Consider the following 20,234-nt stretch of genomic DNA (forward strand, 5'->3'; position numbering starts at 1 on the left):
TTTGGGCACCCTGCATAGTTAATACCAAGTAGCCCCCTCTTTGGTAAGTATCACAGCATGTAAACGCTGTTTGTAGGCAGCCAAGAGTCTTTCAATTCTTGTTTGAAGGATTTTTGCCCATTCTTCCTTACAAAAAATCTTCCAGTTTTGTGATATTCCTGGGTTGTCTTGCACACACTGCTTTTTTGAGGTCTATCCATATATTTCCAATGATGTTCAGGTCAGGAGACTGTGAGGGCCATGGGAAAACCTTCTGCCTGCTCCTGCTGAGGTAGCCCATTGTGGCTTTTGAGGTGTGTTTAGGATCATTATCCATTTGTAGAAGCCATCCTCTTTTTTACTTTTTTTTTTTTTTTAACAGATGGGGTTATGTTTGCCTCCAGAATTTGTTGGAATTCAATTGAATCCATTCTCCTGTGAAATGTTCCCTGTGCCACTGGCTGCAATATAACCCCAAAGCATGATGGATCCATCCCTATGCTTAACAGCTGAACCAATGTTCTTTTCCTTTTCTGTTATTTTGAAAATGTAAAAGATGAAAATAAACCATGATTTTGTTTAAAACATAAAGAGAATGTATCATCTGTAACTTAATGCTTTTTGGAGATCATTTCATCTTCCACTTGCTTAATTATTAACAGTAAAACACAAATTTTGACCAGGGGTGCCCAAATTTTTGCATGCCACTGTATTTGTTTGTTACTAGTCCATGTTGAGAGAACATATTTTTGTCCATGTGGTACCAAGGTTTTAGTACTAATAAGAGGACTGGACATCTGCGTAACATTCATAGATGAAGTGGCATATTTTAGTCAGCTGTTTAATGTTATATAATGTGCTTTTGAGGATATTAAATATTAGTTAAAACTTAAATAGACTTTAGAACTGCATGAGATCAGTAAAGTCTATCAGCATGAGAATAGCAAATATTAAATGTTTTATTATCAATGAAAAAATAAACCAAAGGATTCCCACTAGTAGCCCTGTCAGTTTTTTACTCCTTCTGTTTGCATGTCCACTGCTTTCCTTCCCATATTTTTAAGATACTACGGGGAGAAAACTTTATGAATAAAAAAGACATCATCTACACAATTAACTGAACTATCCTTGAGAGCTGTCCAAAACATCGGGGCTTAAGTTAGCCATAGAGAAAACCATAATCAAATCAACCATAGGAGATAGAGTAAAAGGGGGACTCCAAACACGCTCTTCCCTCCTCATTTATTTACATGAGCTCTGTCAGACTAGATGAGTAGATGAGCAAAGCCTAAGGCAATATGAATAACTGCATAAGAAAGGCTTGGCACTGCATTCTCACTGGTATCAAATATCAATTCACACACCCATGATCTATGCCACAGTATTACTGTGGTCATTAACAAAGTAATACAGACCCTATGATCCAGAAACACAAGGACAGCCAAGAAAAAATAAATTAATAAAAAAGATAAAAATAAATTCTTTATATCCTGCATCAGCATCAGATGCTCCACTTCTTATCTTCATAAACTACAGGCAACGTTACATGGACTTCTGATAAACTTAAAGGTGCCGTATGTAGGATTGTGGCCAAAACTGGTACTGCAATCACATTCAAAATACTGTAGAGCGTGGTATCCTCTCCGCCTCCCCCAGACTAGGGGTTGCCAGATCCAGCATGAGCATCTACTACTAGCGTTTTCACTAATCCTTGCCACCACACTATAAATTTCATTAAAAAAAAAATCATCACCAGACTTATTAATACTTATGTATAATAAGTCTGGAGATGATTTATTTTGTATGATATATATATATATATATATATATATAAATAACAGGCCAGGACAAATGTCCTGCCCACTGAAATGAAAGTTTGCAAAGATTGAGAAAAGGTAAATGAGCCTTAGGTTTCAATTTCACTTCCGCGAAGTACAAGCTACATGGATCGCTACTGTACACCCGGACCACGGACTACCAAACCCCCCCCCCCCCACACACACACACACACATCTATCATGGCAAGAGACAAGTCCTTCACCAGTACCCGGTCTCTTCACCAGTCCCGGACCGGCAGTCTCTTCACCAGGGCCAGAAGAAGAGACTGTAGCCCGGCTCCGGGAGAAGACACAGGCGGTCTGGGACCAGGTGAAGAGATTGCGGCCCTGGCTCTCAGTGGTTCTTACCGGGTGGTCAGACTAAGGGAGAGCTGATGTTGGTCTTCAAATTCTTCTCCTCTTTCATCCGTCTCCATGTTTCAGAATCATCTCCTATACATATCCTTGTTTTGTTTCTCACTTTGTCACGACATATTTGGGAATAATAAGAGGCCTTTTAGGTTTATTAGCATCAGACATTTATGATCAGAAATGTTCCAGCTGCAGCTCAGTGGGAACTGGTAACCTGGATGCTGAAAGGCTACTGACTCTGTGATTGGAAGACAGGTGATGGGCGGAGCATCAGGCCAAAACACACAATGACAACATAAACATCATTTCGGGGCTGACAATGAGCTTTTCAAATGCAAATACTCTGGCTGGACTACTACTGTCAGTGATATCAGTATTTGAAATGAACATGATTCCTTAATGTCTGGTGACATTCAGGGCCATTGTCTAATTACTTAGAACATAATTCTTACATACTGCACCTTTAAAAATACAAAAAATAGTCCAAAATATATTGAATGATTCTGCTCAGAGGTACAGTGTGTTTTACATATGATTTGTTTTTATGGGTTTGCGTTATGTTTTCCACATGTACTTCTCACAATAACTGTGGTTGTTAATTGACTGTACAATACTGCAGGCATTCATATTCATACCTTTAAGATGATTACAGTTAAAACCTAAGCAGCTTTTCCGTCATGGCTTAACTATTATTTCGTGTACAGTTTTACTCTATACAGAACTACACTCCATATTTCCTCCGAGCTATATAGAGGTCTTTGATGGATATTCTTGCAATTACTTATCTCGACTATTCTTGTAATTACCAAAATGATAAGATTCCAACAGTTTTTTTTTTTTCCTTCTCACACTTAATCATGGTGAGGAAAAAGTCTAAAGACTCCTGTGGTTTAATGCTGGGGGTTGTTTTGAAACATTAATTTAAAGTTTTAGTACTTTTATAAATCACAACAGAAAATATATTTCTAAGGCCAGAAAGATTATTCTATTTCATAAAAGCAAAATCACTAGTCCAGAGGTGGATGTATCTGTCAGAGGCAAGAACATCTCATTTTAATCAAAAGCAAAGTTGCATCAATGATTCTGAATTCATGGCCTAGAGTATCGGTGGCAAAGCTTTTGTTTCCAGTATAGTGTGTTAATTGAATCAGATAGTGAGGATGCTCTGCAGCCCACCTCCAGCCCTTTGCTGCTCTCTGCCTCCTCTTCAACTTGCCAGGAGAAGAAAGCAACTTCACCCTCCTGCCATCCTTTCCTACTCAACACAATCCTGCCACCTCGCTGCCTCTCTCCATCCATATGCACACCCACACAAGTTTCCTACCTGCAATTTCATCATTCACTTAACCCTGGCCTTAATACGTTTCATACCATTACCAGGCTTGATGAATTCCCAGCGCTTGTAAGCTGATTTTTTCCCCTGCTCCTCGTCCAGTATTTGCATATTTGTAGCTAATACAAAAGCATTCTCTGGGGAACATCTATACTTATGTCTTATTGAAAAGATGCACTGGTGATTGAACGTAAGTGAGCAGCTTTTCATGCAAATATATCATCGACACGATACACAGCTGAAGAAAATATTGATGTGGTATTTCCTCATACCTGTTTTGCTCAATATTCAACAGCAAACACAGTAAGACTTTATTAAGGAACACCTATAGTGAAGAGGCATTCACTCATGGTTTGTTAAAGCACAGAGGACAAAGCACTTTTGTTATTACTATGGTGTCTTTATTAAGATTTCAACTTTTCTTGTACATATACACCTGTACCTATATGCTGGGCTCATCAAATGCTAAAGCACAAACTTTCAAAATAAAACCTCAGATTATTGGGAAATAATATTTGCCATGGTGCTGCTCTATTAAAAAAGAGACCAAATAGCTTTCACTTAAGGAAATAAAGTGGTGACTTATTCTTTTGACTGTCACTTTCAAAAACACTAAGCGTGATATTTTAAATAACATACTGTAAACACTAAGAAAAATATAACTTTGGCTTTAGAAAGATTAGGTGTGTAGTGAGTGAAAATCATGTTGAACACAACTGTGATAATACTAACTTGCTGTGAATATTTATTGTTGCCGTCTGTTCCGAGCTACCTGTATGCCTGTCGACTGGCGAGGCAGCTGAACAGATCCATCAAATGCATCTGTCTTGCGGTGTCTCAGTGTGTTTTGATGTCGATGAAGCTTGAAGGGAAGCCTCATTAGTCTAGAAACTTCAACACATGCAGGCTCACAAGCATGCATGAGTGCACAGACACCCAAGCAAACACCTTGTATCTCCAACTTAGACTGTGCATTTAGTCAGAAGTCTGATCTGACTGAATGTCTCTGCTCACACCATGAGAAAACAGACATTAGCAAAAACACATTATATTATATTATTCAAATAGTGCAATAAAATGTGAAAGACATCAATGAAAACACTGACAAAAGTATCAGTTTTTGCCATGGTGTTGAACAGATCAGAGGAGGTGAAAGGAGAGAGGCTGACTAGGGTGCGATGCTGAGCCAAAGGGGCAGCTGTTAGGTGTGAAGCTGGGCAAGGCCCCTGATGGGATGCCATTTGTGAGTGTGTGTATTAATACTGACCCGTTCTCATCACGACAAAGAGGGCCAACAGTCATCTATCACTCCTGTCTGGCTGAGTGTGTGTCAAGTGTTTGGGTCGCCCCACCTGCTGCAGGTGAAAGCAGCGTAGAGTGGCGGGCGATGGCCAGATACTGAGCTCTGCTGGCTCCATTTCATCTGTCAGCTTTCTCTAACTCACGGCTAACACACCCATCAGACCCCCCCGTCCTTCAACATGACCTCAACTTCCACTTAGCCCACAGAGACAGGACTTGGATGCTGCTCCAGTCATTGTGCAAACTGGCTTTTTATTGATATTGTTGGTCTTTAAAGAGGAGGTTGGAATTTGATACAAGCTGTAAGGCCAATTTCTCACTGTTTCATGACATAAAAGAGAATTAAACACAGAGGGGCTAAAAGGTATAGAGATCAAATCCCAGTTACATTACAGGCACTTGACAACATACTTTCTGATGTGGACATTGTCAAAGTCACATACACGTCCCTGGTAATCATAAACCTTGTGAGCAGCCAACATGTCCATGAACTGCCCTGTTAGTAGCCATTTAAGGGCTTGCATTTATGCAACAAAATACGAAAGAGGCAAATGCAACACATGCACTTGGCTTTTTTTTCTCCTCTCTCACTGACTTGTTCCATTTTCTTGTCAAGTCTGAAAATACTCACACACAAACACAACCAACATCAGTCTTGAGTGATTTATGAGGACGATGTTGATGTTGTCCCCTGCCATCTCCATCACAAGAACACAAAGTCACAAAGTGTGGTGCGGCAGCAATCACTGGCCAAGCAGCTCAAATCACAGCCCTATTGTTTGTCCAAAAACCACAATCAGAGCTGTATTGTCAGAAGTCCTGTTGTACAAAAAGGCTTGTGGCTCCCTAACGAAATTAACAGCCTTTGGACAGTGAGCTGCAGTATTTTCAGCACTGCTTCAAACACAGGGGAGGGTTTCTCTGGACTTTAATGGCACTATTCACTACAGAAATTTCAATAACACCCAGAATATATGCAAACATTTACAGTGTTTACAAAACCTCCTGATTAAAATCTGATGTTATATGTATGAAGTTAAGCCCTAGGGGTGTTTTCACACTGCGTACCCGAGTCCATTTGACCCCAAAATCCACTTAATTTTATTAATGTGAATGCAAACGTTCCGTGCTCGAGTACCGTACCCGAGTCAAGCTGGGAAGGTAGTCCTGGGTACAGACTGCGTGGACTCCAGCACAGTACGTTGCAGTGTGAAAGCGATCCGTGCCCAAGAACGGAAGTGACATATTCACCACTCCGACAACAGAAGTAACTTTATCACCACCAGACCATAGACAGCGCTCCTGTTGTCTCCTAAAAAAGCCTCGGATCTGGACAGCACGGGCTTGCCTTGCCGACCTAACCACTCTGTGATATAGCAGGGACAACAAAGGTCACTCTTCTTCACTTTGCCTCAAACAGGATAACAGATAGACAAGTATTGGCACCATTGCAGCCAAATGAACAGAACAGTCGCTCAGTCATGTTCGTTGGATAGTGACAGAATTCCTTCCACACCACCACCTAATGTTTCGGCCCTGTAACACCTACTCGTACTTGGGCACGGGCCGTGGTACATGCTTGTGAACGCAACATCTGCAGGAAAGGTGTGAACATATCAAGGTATGGTACAAGCTCGTGTACGCTGTGTGAAAGCGTCCTATGATTCTAAACAGGATCCTTAACATTTAGTAGATCTATAGTAGATACAACTATACAAAACCCTTTACTCATTTTTTCATTTCTATTTTTGACATTTACATAAACCTTCACCAAAGTGATGTGTGCTTGATGTGACTTGTCTGCTTTGAATATCGCTTTTGTTCTCACTGTTAGCTTCATAACAGAGCATGTTGAGTAGGGAGTCTAACCTTAAATCACTCTCTCTCTCCTCACTGCGTCTACATCTCCGGCAGATAAATGCGCAAACATAAAACACATCTAGAAAATCAGAACCCATGAAGAAGAAAGGTGTGGGCATGTTCACATATGTAACATGCCCACACCTAAAAGAGCCTGTAGTTAGAGCAAAAGCCTTCTGAGAAATGTCCGTCAACACACTCGCTACAATTTAGAGATACCACATCAATATCTAGGGCATCAAGTTCGCAATGTTGAGGTCAGATACAACAGAAACAGCAGAAAACCTAGCAAGCTTGTAAATTTAATCTCTTTTTAATTTTCTCTTTCATTTTTCTCTTTCAATGGTCTCCTTTAGCTTTGATGTCCAATATTTTTTTTAATTCTTTCAGTAACGTTTCAATGCATAAATTCTACAGAGAAATTTGAAGAGAAAGCCCCCTGCCCCGAGCCTTTAATATACACTCTGTTTCTATTTGTCTGCCAAAAGCAAGAATGAACCCATAGAGGAATTTATACAAATAAAAGTGGAGCTGCCATCAGCCGGGAAGCTGACATGTTGTTGTTCCCAATCAGAGCAGAGGCTTCACATCCAGCCTCTCCCCAGCTGGGCTGATTACAACCTGTTTAGAATGATGATTACATAGAAAGGAGGGAACATCAGAATGCAAAGTAAAGGAAGAACCAAGAGGAGACTGTTCAGAGTCAGAACGCTCCAAGTCATTTGCAGCATTTCAAAAACACACCATTAGTTTTCAGTTGTCTGCCAAACGGTTTGACACAGTCAGAGAAATGTCACCCTGTGTACAATGGAGAAAGAATGTTCAGAATGGAAAGAATTTATGAACTATCGTCAACTTTTTGTGCTGCGTCTTTAACCTCTGTAGCTTAGGGTTTTGGTACTAAATGTACATCTGTCATCGATATTTAAGCACAATAGCTCAAGTTGTTATGGCAATAAATATGAACAACTAGTAATTTTTAAATATGTGAATGAGTCCTATCAAGTATCAACAGGTTCTTTGTTTATGGACTGTATCACTATTTTTCCAGCCATTTTCTTTCGGTAGCCATTGTTTTATATTGCGCTTTTTATACTTTTTTCTGTGTAAAAATACTAGTATTTTATATTGATACTATATAGTGTCAGATTTGATCCTACCTGTCGCTAACAAAATAATAATAATAATAATAATAACCAAGAGCTAAACAATAATAATAATAAACTCCAGCCTAGGTTACTTATAACAAATAGGCTGAAGAGGCATACCAAAAACAAAAACAAAATGACAGCATTAACAAACTAAACAGTATTCTGCAGGAGCATATTGGCCTGGTTAATAATAAAAGTGGTGCCTGCCATCATGGTGACCAGTTAGCTGTCAAATCCAGCTGAATGCAGCCTGATTAGCTTTAGATCTGATGTTAACTGACACTAATGGTGTCTGCAGTGCTTGCACATTTTGCTGGAAATAACAAATTAGATAAAGCATCTTTTTTCACTTTCCCACAGAGAACAACCTGCCTCCTCTCTTCTGTGTTACTGTAACAAAAAGCCTTCCATTTCAGTCATTTTCATCACAAACTCCAGCCTGACTGCATTTACATATATTCTGCTCAGGGCAGCTCTCCATTCTATCTTACAAGGATATCACAACCGTCACCTCTACATCTCCATAGAATTTGTTATATAATTTGACATCATTTGCTGAACTGTAGAGCAATACATTTGCTATATTGAACATAATCAGTCATTACCTCCATGGGTCAGGTCCACAAAGAATGGACTATACCCACTAAATGCACAGGGCACCGTGCACTGCTTACATCCATATGGTGCACTCTTTTTTGCAGTTATTCACAAAGGGTTTTGTGTTCATTATTGTTGGCACAAACATATCCATTAGAGTGCAATTAGCCCTTGTTTGCATCAGAGTTCCTAGTATTTCAGGTCTTTCTCTACATTTCAGTCACAGATTGGTCCATAATGAAAATAGTAAAAACTTCCAAATTGTATGTCTCTAAAGAGAACCTGTCTCCAATCAAATCAGTATTAATGATTCTGTAGAAATCCAGGTCTGTTATAAAATGCACTGAAATGTTCATTAAACTAGGGTCTAATTAGTGTAATTCAGGCAGGTTTGAAATGTGTTAAAATAACATTATGTGAAACTGAACATAGTATCTGAAGAAACGACCTCTGAACCCCAGAAGAGGTTGTGTGTATTATGTAGCACATAACTTCATTTAGAGTATTAATGTTGTGTATTCTTTTCATATTCTTTTGCATTCTTTTTGTATTCTATTCGTATCATTACACATTAATTTAACATCACTCAAGCATGACACACATGAACATTTGGAGATACAGTGTTATATAGAGAGAGGGGTTGAGTCCGAGGTGAGTTTGTGGGCAGATAACATCAGTTTTTACCAGATACTATTTAGTGTAGTAATTTGCACTGAATTAGTGAATTAAACTTGTTTTGAGGTTTACAGGGTTTTTTGCATCGAAGGGGTCAGATTGTGTGCCAAATGTTTGGATGTTCCATCACTCATAAATGACACACTCCCTAACTGACATGCATGCAAATAAAAGTGCAACACTGTTGGTGCTATATTTCTGTTTATATGCGTATATATTTTCATATTATCAGAAGATATTTTTGATAACGACACATTTAAATAAAAATGAACTATGAAGAACAATACAAAAATACAAACGCTTGCCTCACCACTCCATTTGGTTTTAAGAAATAAGCAAAATATAAGCACTGTATCTCAGTAGTGTTAGTGCTTTCATGCTAACATCCTGTGTCCACATTATTTTCTGTATCTTTGATGGGAAACCACCTAAGGTAGTTTCATTATAGATCACATATCACTGAACACAGAGAAACTGAAATTCATGCAAATTACATAGAAACAGCAGACACTGAATTACATTGTGGACATCTGGGAGTCATATTTTAGCTTGGAAAAAATAAAACCCTACATTTCCATTCCCTGTGCATTTATAAAGACACTGAACATCCAGCAATATAGGCGTAAATGTGACTATATGTAATACACTCACACAACCGCATATACCCAACAACATACATCCTATAATGATGAAGATGTTGTTTAAGTTGTATGGAAGGTCGTCCACACTTGTGCCTGTTAAACCATGTTACACAGTAAAGGCAGTTTGTCACAGAGGCCCCTCTGAATCAGACCAGTTCTCACTTACATCCTGAGACATTTATCAAAGGTTCCTCATGGCACGGTGTCCTTGGAGGAAAATTCATTTGAAAGGGTACAATGGAGCATAGAGGTCAACTGCAAGTATTGCCTTGGTTTATTATACATTTTATTTGTAAAAAAAAAAAAAATATATATATATATATATATATATATATATATATATATATATATATATAGATATATAGATATTATAAAATACAATTAAAGTGGTATGATGTAAAAAGAGAAATTGCACGTGCTGCCATTCTGCAATGTTGTTTTTTCATGTTTTAACTTGACAAATATACCAATAAAAAAAAAAAAAATCTAAAATAAAATGCAATGGAATTTAGTGCCTGAAGTACTGACTTACTAATTCCCATTCCCTGCTGCCATCGTGTACAGTACAGCATTGTCACAGTGAATTGCCGAAGAAGCACACTTTTCGCACGACGATATAAAGGGTCCCTTTATTTTTTCATGACAATTTTAAGAAAACTTAAACAAACATGTCCCAGTGCTCACTTAATTCTGATCCCAGTCCCATCTGTCTTAAGCGGTTACAAGTTGTCAAAGCTAAAACCCTTTAAAGGTTTACTAAGTCACAGTGGTAACATGGCAGTATGCAATATGTACACATTAAACTTCATCGTCTTGTCACTGGAGTTTGTATTTTGGCATTTTCATCATATTTCATATTTTATCCAATAGCTGGCAGCTAGACGAATCTGAGTGCATATCAAACTCTGACATGACTGAGAATGTGTCAACTCAGAAAATCTGCCTCCCCACACAATTGAATCAACCAAGTGGGCAGCTGGGAATGGACAGTGGATGCCTTCTTTATTTATTTATTTTTCCTTATTACAGACAATTCTAATGGATAAGGGGACACAAACACCTGTCAGCGTTGTGCGTGATATGTCAGCCTGTTTTGAATTCGAAGGTGTTGATGGGGCCGGAGCAAAACGGAGCTATATCGCTGTCAGTGGCTGTCAATGTTTTAATAACCGAGAGCTTCACTGCTGTTCTTTTTGCTGACAGGAATGCAGATACATCCTTTGTTTGTTTGGTTTGTGTCCCTTCTGTCTTCCTATCTCTTCTTCTGTTCCTCACCCCTTCACTGCCACCGCCGTCACACCTCTATCATCTGTTTTGACGTAAATCAAAGAACTAAAATATACGCTAATTTAAATCTTCGTGCTTTCCCTGTCTTTCTCTTTACTTTGGTCTGAGCTTCCTGCCATTTTCCTCCCCCTGTGTTCCCCTTACTCTCCTTTGCCCATTTAGCTTTCTTTCGCTCTCATCTGATCTGTAAGGCTGCTCATGTCTCCTAAGTCGCCCTAATCTTACAACATCAGCTCTGTAATGCGTCTCATTATGAGTAGTGGGCTTGGCAATCAGAGTTATAAACCTGCGCTCTCCTCTAAACCTTGCCTCACTAAATCCACTTTAATTCTAGCTCCAGAGTGCTTGAATGCTGCTGGGGGTAGGGGAGATGGGTGCTACATATATATGTTCAAGGCCAAGACTCTAGTATAATTCACCTCACACCTCCTCGCACAACAGCTACACACAAATGCTCCCTATCCATTTTGACTTACCGAGACGGTCATGAAGGTATAGATGCCACTGGAGTAATTTCAGGATTTGGAAAATATGTAAAAACATGTCTTGTAAGTCAATCAGCATCCTTCACACCTCAAAACAGAGTCTCAGTGTGCTGCACAGATTGACAGACTGCACAGAGGTAAGGATAAGAAAAAGCACACAGCAAGGGACATTGTTCTGAGCTATTACTGGTGTCTTACATGCTGTTAACCACATGCACATTTTAATTCAATTTCTGCTTTTTTTTTAGCGTCCCGTGTCTTCCATATGGCTCATTCTATCATGTGACAAAAGGTAAATAAAGCTTTCTGCATCAACTATAGTGCTAATTAGAATGTGCAATAAAAGGAAAAAACCACAGGAAGAAAGAATTAATAGCATACATGCATAGGAATGACAAAATGTGTGAGAGCGTCTGTGTAGGTGTTTGGATTTGTGTGTGTGTGTGTCTCTGTCTGTGTACTCCCAAGTGTGTTTCTGCTTCACTGTCCAACAGTTGAAACATACAACCTCTCTCTTTGTGGGGCCAAATTGTTGTAAATCATTGTAAATGCATCCACCTGTGACGGGCACATTGCTGGCTAAAACTCTTAAGTGTGACTTTGCTCTGTTGCCTGATAAAACGGCAAATCCTGCACCTGAATCAATGTTTATGAAATAAAGTTAGGCAACACCGGGTGGCAAAGATTGAATATTGAATATTCTGCTGACTGCCCTACACTTGATACTGCGGCACGGAAAGGTTATTCACACATAGAAAGACAAAAAAATCTGCCTCAAAAAGACATATTTCAAAAAACTGGCACAAAATCTATTTTTTAAGCACAACCCACTTCATCTGCAGTGACACAACAGCCTTGAAGAAATGGAAGAGGGACACAATGAGGCTGGGAAGACGAGAAGTGTTGCGTAACTGTCTTGTCTAAATTAATTACCTCTCAGGCAACAGAGCATAAGCTTTACGGTTAAATAAAAAGAAATACAACACAGTGAGGGTGAAACAATACATGACTAAATCAACAATTCTAATTCAAACCACTGCTACAGATTTCCTTTTGTTATAATATCAGGCCTCACATGTTCCAGCACCCGAGCTGAATATTGTATAACCGCAAATTAAAAGCAGGAAAAATACATTTTTGTTTTCATGGACTGATGTGTACTGTGGCAGAATAATGGATCTCCATAAAGGTACCTATGCAGACATACAGAGGGAATTTATTCTTATTACAGAGGACAGAAGAAAAAAGAAAAGAGAGAGAGAAGGGAGCAGAAGGTGAATGATGTCAAGTACAGATATTTAACATCATGAATAACTGTCATTCTACAGAAAATAGGACTTGTCGACTTGTTGCACATGTATCTCCCTGTACGAGTCTGTGTGGGGAGAAAGGGTTGGGTGGGCACCGTGTAGGCACTGACAGAATGACGCACTTTTATGATGTCATCTGTCCTCTGGAACAGATTGGATTTAATTGGTCGGCCGTTTCACAGCCGCATGCCTGTTTTTAACAAGCGCGTCTATCAATCACATGTGCACACATACACACACACACACACACACGGCCATTCTAGTAAAAACTCAATCATCGCTTCTGCAGAGTGGAATATAGTTCACATCGCAGTACACTCAATGAAGTCCACAAAATTTTGTGTGAGAGATTCATATCAAACTGCACCAGGACACTTACACTGTGCACACACACATATCGTATAGCAACATAAATTACATGCTCAGAGCTTGTCTCCATAAACACAGACTCCTGCTGCTATTGCCCCTTTTGCTCACACAATGTTCTCTCAGCTTCTTACAACATGAATCCTATTGTGGCTGTGCAGCGATATATCAACCTTAGCCTTATAGCCTTACTGTGTCCTACCCCAGAGCAAACCCTGTGTTCTCCTAGTTTGCAGGCCTTAGTAGCACTGATAACACTCAGGGTCTACCGTCCCCCATTTATCACCTCCAAGTACCAGCTGGGCGCTTTTCTCCACAACAACATCGGGAGGCCGACGAAATTAAAATAGTTCTTCCACAGTATTGGATTAATGATTGACGACTGACAACAAACATTACAGAGATCTGTGATAATTCTCTGCGTAATCATATTTTACTTTTACTTTGGGGAAATAAAAGGAAAGAGTCGAATTACCTTTGATTAAAATTCGCACTGGTAAGATTCTGTGAGTGAACCTTTCCACCATATTGTTATATTCAGAAGACATAGAGTGCAAGCTAGATTTATGCTGTCTCAGTTTCATTAAACATAGACTTTTGTGCAGCTGTATTAATTTTATAAAGTTAGTTCATTTGTAGCCGGAGTGTACGTCTTCTTACCTGTGAGGCATTTAGATTTGGCCATTTGCAGATGGGTTTTGAGCATCAAAAATATCAAACAACAATGTACTAATGTAACATTAGAAGGGTTTTAAGAAAAGACGAGCAAATCACAGGCCTCATATTTTTCATACCTAAGGATCAACTAAAACTACAATAAATTAGTTTAGTTATTTTTCTTAGGCTAATCTGAAGGTACCCAACACAAACTTCAACTTATGCATACAGTAAAGATGAAATAACCAAATGCATTTTAACACTGGCTTTGAAATAACTAGGCTACTAGAGCATGTAAACATCCTGGTTCTTAGCCATTATCCATTTTTTCCAGCTGCCTGATTTCTTGCATTTAATTATAATTTGCTAGAGCTACAGAACAACTAAGGAACAGCCTAGAACTATTTGTATTTGACACACTGTACACTAAATTGTCCACCAGGTACATATTTGATAGAGGAATATGTAGAGATGGTAGGGGCTGCAGGAGAATACTTTGCCAGCCACAGACATGGAAACATACACCCAGGAAACATTCACACACGATGTGGGACCACAAGCCAGGAGACTAGGGTCCTATCCAAGGCTACAGCCCATAATAAAACTGTAGAGCAATGATGCAGCAGCCTATGCCACACTACCAACTAGGCTCCTGGCCCTTGTACCGGTGCTGTGGACAGTTTTTCTCCTGTTTATGAGATGGGATATGCCATAAACCAGGCTGCTGAGGTTGTAGAATAGTAACTTTACTAAAACCCACTGTGTCTTATAACAGGTAATAGAGATGGGCTGCAGTACCTAAAAAGTGTAGAGTTTCAAGCCAAAGTTCTACTGTCGCCAGTGTTTTAAGGTCTTAAAAACAGAGAAAGAAAAGGATCATGATGCTTATATGGACATGTGATACTGAACAAAATCAATTTATAGAAATTACTTGCGCTGTCACAGCCTCAAATCATTGTCTGACACATGGGTTTTATATCAGGTAATTCCAATTTTGAACTATTTTGGGCTTTTTCTGGAATGAATCACTGCCTGCATCAGTGATAAGTGTGACCAACGTGTCAAGTATTACTGCTAACCATGATGTTACACAGACAGATACAAGTACCTGTGTTCCTTTTTGTGTGGATCATTTGTCTTTACATATGAGCACTTGTGCATGTGCCGTGCTTGAGCTCAATGCCCACTGTGCGTGTCCTGCTGTGTGTATGTGTGTGTTGGTTCATATCCAGGCAGGTTGATTCATGGGGCTCATCTCTCCTATTGGGCTCCCTATCGATCAGGCTGGCTGTGTGCTGTTGCTGACCGTGGCCTGGGAACCACAGAGCAGTTATCACTAACAGATACATAGTGGCCGTGGTGTGCTGGGAGCTGTGGGCCACGGGGCCTAACAGGGGGCACAATGAGAATAAAAGTGTTGACATCTATATCAACCTTTAAGCACACTTTATTACCAAGCAAAATTCTTTAAATGATTCATAAGCAAGTTAAGAAATAACAATTTAATAATAAAGCACATAATTGCAGAACATTTATTAAACAGGACTATGCATTTTCTCTGCTTTCTATTATTGCTATATATTCTGCACTCTGTATGCAGCACACTTGCACTCAGTGAAAAAATGAAAGGGGGGGTTGCTAACATTGTCCCACAGCAGCCACACTGACAAGGCTGCCTGCCACAGTGTACGCTGCCTGCACTGGAGATGTGTCTGCATTCAATTTTTGTTTACCTGCATCATTGAATAAGCTCTGGCCAATGCCAAATATGTCCAAATGCTAATGAACTGACCTGCTATTTACGATTTAAGGCAGTGGTTCTCAACCTTTAGCCCGTGACTCCATTTTAACAACACACATTTCTGGCAACCCCAGACATTCAAAATAGAGACTTTTTTTTTTTTTTTTTGCTAAAATTAATTTGTTTTTGATCATGTAATAGTTTGCTATACTATGTTGCAAATAAATGTTGATTTTAGATGACATTTAGTCTATATAATGTGTATTATTATGGACAGAGGCAGAAAAGCCGGGTGTAGATTACTGCACAATGTGAGAATTTTATTTTCCTTGGTCAGGATATGTACAGTCAGTCCAGCTTGGATTTACAAGGCTGACAATTAATACTGAACAAACAATAACTCAAAGTATGAATTATGAAAGAGCTGCAGCCTTTTAAGAGTTTGTCATGTATTTTATGTATTATGATTGTCTCTCTCAAGTCACCATATATTTTTTATTAGTACGGTTTTTTTTTTATTAATTACTAGAAATTTCAGGCAGCCCCATTTGAATTCCAGGCAACCCCACGTGGGCCGACCCAAAGGTTGAAAAACATTGATTTAAGGAGTGATATTGTGCTTTTTTTTTTAAATGGAATTTTGCATTTTAAAACATTTCCCTGTGGTCTCCATAAACTGTAAATGCTATGCTTGGGTCTGAATTCTTCATTAATTCAACTCCACAGGTAGATCTTCAACCCTATTTCTGAGTAATGACACCAGAAAGGTCGTTTTGAGCGCTGGCCCTTTAAATGCAGATGAGCCACTTCATCCCCCGCCCCCTCCAGGTTGTTGGCTGTGCTGCTCTGTCCCGTTCAACCAACAACTGAACATTTAAGGTAATCTGCTCGAAGTTTGGACATATTTTCAGTTTTTACTACAACTGTTGCTGCTGATAAACAATTCCGGTGTATTCGGAGAAATGTCCGTCGGAAGTCCTGACCTTAAATGTGCATATGTCGTGACGTAGCTAGTTATCGACGCGACAAATTAAGAAGGAATTAAAACAGGTTATAGAAATCCACTCCATTTTTGACAAAATGAATGTAAAGATAGCGGGTTCAAATTCAAACTTTTGGAACTATTAGGGTCCAAATACACACATAAATTTACCAAAGACTAATAATAGTGGGTTTAGCAAAATATGACCCCTTTAAGCTATACAAGGTAATGACAGAATAACTGTTTTACAAGCCCAAAGCTTGGGGTCTAAAGGTGTGTGTACTGCTTTTTATGTAAATGATACTTCACACAGAGAAAAATGTAACATCAGTCAAACTTGCATATATCAGCCAAAGTAATTTCTAAAAGTCAAAGGCTTATTTTATGACAATGTCCATTTTATTTATTTTTTCTGGAGGTTGATATTTGCCAATCAACTTAATCAGGTTTTTGCTGCTCAAAGCTAGTATTACTATATCATTGTTTAATGAATGCAGTGTTACATGAAGGTAAATGAACAGAAGTGGTCTTTCATCTTTGAGTCGTATGTTTGCTCAGTGCAGCAGTGTAGGTTCAGAGGTGTGTACACGCAGTTATTAGAGTTTCAGGCTGGAGTAACGTGTTTGTGGCTGACTGTCATCACCTCCTCAGACCCTAAGTTCTAGTATCATGACACTGATGCAGCACAGGCTGGTGTTGGGCCGTGGGCATGGCCATTTGTGTTAAGGGAAACCAGCCTTAAGTATTAGAAGATCAGAGTTGGAAATCTGTGTTTGTACTTTCAGTATATACTAAGCACAGACTTTTGTGTCATTAAATTTGATCTATACTGAAGTTGCATCTGGTCTCATACAGTATGCATTTCTGGTTAAAGGCTGAAATATAAAAAGAAAGAAATTCTATACAGTGACTTGCTGCACATGTTTTTGACCACATTTGCAGCAACAGCAAAGACCTAAAATGTACTGTCTGGAAAAAGTAGGTGGAAAATATTTTTATTATAGTCTAACAATATAAAATTATAGACTACAGAGCAAGTTAAAAAAAAAAGGACAGAAAGAGACATGGCAAAGGAGAGACACACACAAAATAATAAAATGCAGAATGCATTTATACTTTGTCACAATGTTTTTAGCAGAGAGATTTATCATTGCGAAAAGTTTATTTATTTATTTGTTTTTTTGTTTTATTTTTCAAACATTTTCAATTAGAAATCACTGTAGCTGTCTCCATTTTAATTTGGGCTGACATGTAAGGTTTGCTGTTGCTTCCATTCATTGTGATATGATTGTTGCAGCCACTAATAATTACTGGGGCCATAATATTTTCTTTGTAACTGTTTAAGAGGGAGCTTAAACATTGCAGCAGAATCTCATGCCAAATCTCACAATTGTTTGGAATAATCATGAATATAGTGCAGATTAATACTCACATACAGCTTTATTTTTCCTCCATCAACATAAATATACACTTGCAGCTCCAGAAGTTTCAAGAACACATTCCTTTGTTGTGTTTTATTTTTCCCTTCTAGGCATGTGTCAAAACAGTAGGGCATCAATGCTCATCCACTACAACTTAAGGAAAATCAGATGAAATGTGGTTAGCAAAAACATCTGTTGAATCACTGTGGTAAATAGGCTGCTAAATATTAAAAAATTGCAGTCGTGTACATTTCTGTGCCCTCAGTAAATACCCCCCTGTGTTTTCTGATGTAATGTCGGAAAGCCTATCATCTTGGGGTACTTCTTCAGCGGGCATGAGCACAAAGAGGAATTGATGCAATGAAGTTAGGAAATCCAAGTAATCAGTACAATGACATAGGAGTAAAAGTGCATGTACGTATATGTGTATGATAGTGTATGTCAGTGCATGCTGTGGCCCTGGGCAGCACCCAGAACCAGCTGTTGGAAATATGCTGTGGCTGTTAATGAACACTCCCTTTAAGCAGTTGAGCTACAGGGCAGCAAGGTTCATCTACAAGCACAGCTCCGCATTATACTTAGCAAACACTCCTGCTGCTCCTATAATATAACCACATTACTCTGCCTTTTTTTCCTCACACACTTGCTCTTTCTCTACCGGCTCATGGAGTCAAATAATCGTAATAGATCTACAATGAGCCTGCAGAGCTTTGTAATGAACTTCAGCCTTGGGCTGAACTCTGCCAAAGGACATTGTGTGAATCAATGCCAAAGAGGAAACATTAACCAAAATGACTTTGTAATAGGAGCGTCTTGTGCTGCCTAAAACATAGCAGGATTAGCTGCAAGGTTAAGTCAAGATGAAAGCATGAATTGTATGGATTTTTTCTTCCACAGAGCTGTTTTCTTATAATTCTAAAACTGTGTCTTACTGGAATGCATGTGCACATTCAAGAAGTAAAACATTGCATCAATACCAAATCAACCTCACTGACATGCCATGTTTTCTCTTTACCTTCTAACTTTCCAATATTTTCCTCAGTTCCCGTTTCCTTTTGCTGTTGCATTCACACTTTCTGACTTTTGCAGACAATCCATGTTTACCTAAAGTGTGGGTATGTCACTCCCCACAGCAAGTGAGACAATCAAGACTAGAATTGAAAAACAGCCTCTGTCATAAAATCAACAGCTATACTTCAACAAAGACTGCATTGCGTTTAGTATTCTTTAGATACTCAATATATCCTTCAAAACTCCTGAATCAAATTCGAGTTAATTAGTCGCTACTCTGACAGGAAATAGAGTCGGCTCTGTGCTGTGATCTCTGAACAAGATGGAAAGATTAAGTCACGTTTTTTAAGTGAAGGATATCAAACCTGAATGTTGGTGGTCTGTGCAACTTCTCTTTGATTTGAGGATTAGAGCTATGGACTGTTCATTGCTGTCTTAACAATTACTCTGAAGCTAATGGAAAGAGACGCCGTTAATCTTCCCATGCTGGCACCAATGTAGATCTAGCAGTGCTCTCCATCTCTTATTCCTACTGTGTATGTTCACACTGCTAAGATGAATACACAAAGCCCCATGATCACACACTATCAACACAACATCATTTATAACAATCCAACACTATTCCTCAGCAGTCAAGACATTATTGTTTAATTTATTCACTGAAGAAAAGACAAGGATAAAATATAATGGCAGTAAGACTGAGGGATTGACATGTCAAGGATTTTTCCACTGTCCCAAAAAAAACAGATAGATGTATATCAGTAGAGCATTTACACAGTTACTGTCAAAAACATCAACTTTTTACAAGTCACAATTTATTGTCATTAGTGTTAATGATGTCATTTCTAAGCCACACCATAGTCACACTGAGTACACAGCCAAAAATTTATGGATATATATACCGGGGTCAAACATGCAATTCTTTCTCCATCTACCATTAACATCTGGCAGGATTTCCAAGCAATAAATACTGTTTTCAGGCTTTGATATCAAGGTGTCAGGGAAATGGAGATCTATCGATCCAGCGAACCAGCAAAAGACTGCATGTACTACAGGTCTGACTCATAGAAACAAAAGAAGCCTTACAAGGAGCAAAAGGATTGGAGGAAAAAAAAAAAAACACTATGAGATGTTCGTGGGTGGGCAATAAGCAAGATGAGGTCCCTAGTTAAAATTTTGCTGGATTCATATCACACAAGTGGAACATTCTGATGAGGCAAAGAGACATTTCACCATCAATTGTGAGT

The 20,234-nt window shown here is 38.9% G+C and overlaps 1 protein-coding gene and 1 long non-coding RNA gene across 9 annotated transcripts in view; both read right to left on the bottom strand.

The window, feature by feature from the left end:
• The window catches only part of nrxn2b (neurexin 2b), a 759,383-nt gene that overhangs the window by 507,038 nt on the left and 232,111 nt on the right, over window positions 1-20,234 (bottom strand). The window lies entirely within an intron of this gene.
• On the bottom strand, window positions 358-18,238 carry LOC115438289 (uncharacterized). The gene is made up of 3 exons (XR_003938058.1): window positions 18,226-18,238; window positions 18,054-18,057; window positions 358-507 (listed from the first exon to the last, which is right to left on the bottom strand). It is a non-coding gene; the product is annotated as an uncharacterized LOC115438289 (long non-coding RNA).

This window comes from Sphaeramia orbicularis, chromosome 18 (genome assembly GCF_902148855.1).
Source record: "Sphaeramia orbicularis chromosome 18, fSphaOr1.1, whole genome shotgun sequence".
Taxonomy (NCBI): domain Eukaryota; kingdom Metazoa; phylum Chordata; class Actinopteri; order Kurtiformes; family Apogonidae; genus Sphaeramia; species Sphaeramia orbicularis.